Source organism: Argiope bruennichi, chromosome 6, assembly GCF_947563725.1.
Source record: "Argiope bruennichi chromosome 6, qqArgBrue1.1, whole genome shotgun sequence".
NCBI lineage: Eukaryota > Metazoa > Arthropoda > Arachnida > Araneae > Araneidae > Argiope > Argiope bruennichi.
In genome coordinates this window covers 40,648,636-40,651,193 of record NC_079156.1, presented here as the reverse complement: position 1 = coordinate 40,651,193, position 2,558 = coordinate 40,648,636, and positions in this window count along the sequence as shown.

Sequence of the window (2,558 nt, the reverse complement as noted above, 5' to 3'; positions counted from 1 at the left end):
AAAAAAAACGGAAGTGGTTTTCCCAAAACTTTCTCGCATAATCTTTATTAAACTAGTCATTTTAGAGAACGCCTAACATGGCCTTTGTATACAATTGCTGCGAAATATTAACCTTTGGCGTGAATGTAGCAATTTTACTGAGTCTATCGTGTCATCCTTGGCGAAATATTTGGCGATTAATCCCTGGCATGCGGTTAGACACGTTTTTCCCAAATGATCAAAACAAAGATTTGACATAAAACTGCACTTGCAGTAACGAAATCTCATACAAATTTGATATATTTAAGTCATTGCGTTTCTTAGTTATCGTCTTTATATGTTTCTAAAAGTACAGACCGACAGACAGTCAACTCATCATCATTAAAACTTGACATGTTCTACACTATAGATATTAAATTTGTGTACCGAATTTTATCTATCTCTTTTCTTTTTGTAATTACCACGGTAACTTACATTAGAACAGCCGGATTTCTTCTGAACATAGTTTACTCAGAATTTGATGGAAATTTGCAAATTTTTTATAAAATTCGTACACCAAATTTCAACCATCTAGCACAAACCATTTTTGTGTTATATTTGTCGCAAACAGACACTTTCCAAAAATGTGTTTTTCGAAAGGATGGTCAAAACGTGGAGATTCGTCAAAATCTCAAGGTCGATTTTTATGTATTTATTTTGACGATTATTATACTTTCTCAACGGACGGTAATTGCTCGGTCCTGCACTGCAAACTACACACTCGTCAAAATGCATAAAATGATGTTTGGTTTCCGATTACGCAATCGTATTAATTTGTGTACTGGTAGCTTTAGAGGACCAACTGGTTTATTGGAGATATTGGTTGTATTTAGTTTCAATTAAATCCCTTAAGCGAAATTTCGCAACCGTGTTTCTATCAACAAACTATTTTTAAGTATCAAATAGTCATTCTTATCATGTTATTTTAATAAAGTTACACATGATCTGTTTATTGTGTATATAGATTTTTCTAATGGAAGTCAGTCCCAAGACAACACAGGCTATTAAAATTGTAATTAACGAGTTCATCTAGCATTCATGGTATTGTAATTTCATTTCTTTGGTGTGCGTAAATTTAATGTTAACTTTAAACACTCTACCACTATTTTTTTTTTCGCTTTAATATATATATTTTTTAATCTACGCAAAATGCCTAAAAGCAGACATGAATCTGTAGTGAAAGCTTATAAGTCAGTAAACAGCTACGCTGCACGAGCAGTTGCTTTTGTATCATAATCATGTTACTGGACTGCGAACCCCAAGGCTCCAGGTTCTATCTTCGCTCAATCCAATCGCCACATTGGTGACTTCGGACGATGATCCTTCAACCTTTATACAGCTGTTGTGGCGCCATCTACCCACAGCAAACCAAAGTCGTCACACTCACTTGACGCAGCAACAGCATCAGCAATCCCTCACCCACACACGCTTGCCATAGCGCTTGGCGCTACTCAAATGGGTACAGGCGCTTTAGAATCAACAGCTATACATCTCCACTCAACAGCCATATCGTTCGTCTCACCTCCGACTTACTGGAGGGAGAGTCTGTAGTGAAAGCTTATAAACCAGTTAACAGCTACGCTGCACGAGCAATTGCTTTTGTATCATGGTCATGTTACTGGACTGCGAACCCCAAGGTCCCAGGTTCTATCCTCGCTCATCACAAACCGCCACAAATCAGTCGCTCAAACAAAGACAAGAAATCTAGTTAAATTATATTAACATCTCGAAAGAAACATGAAACATGAGAACTCGAAGAAACATGAGAGCTGTTTTGGGAGGAATCTCGAAATGTTTTAACTCTTCTTACTGTCTCTAATACAAAATATAAAGAGAAAAAGTATTGAAACGGTCAAAAAATTCGAACTTGGGATTTTGACGAATCTCCACATTTCAAAGCTCCTTAAATACAAAAAAAAAAGGGGGGGGGGGATTTTGCCTGTCAGTCTAAGAAAACGACAACTCAAAAATTCCTTGAATTTAACTAATGAAATGAAGTATATAGACTGTACACCAAATTCATAGATATCTGTCAAATTTTGAACGAAATTAATTAACAGGAAGTTTGGGTAGTTGACTGACTGCCCGAATACAAGGGAACATGGAAATTATAAAACTTAAAAAGTTAAATGAATAAAAATTGGTATACAAATTAAGCATTTAAAAGTGTAAACAAATTTTGAATCAAATTCATTGAGAAATTGACCATATATACGTTTATGCTTCCGCGATAACTCAATAAGCAACAATTCAAATAAATGAAATTTGGTATGTGGTCTTATTAATTGAAATTGTTGTTTTGCGACAAATTTTAATTTCATTTTATCTAAAAAGCCCTGCCAATAATGGATATTTGCTTTTCTTTACCCTATTAAGAAGAACATAGCTATCATGTGAGAGAATTTGAAAATTAAAATCTGCTCACTCATGGCGTTCAAGACCTTGTCCATGGTCCACATTCTTTTGAAGGAGAGAAGAGGGATGGATAACCCCTTTATTCGAGAATAGACGATAAAGAATTGGGGAACTTCTATTTAGCT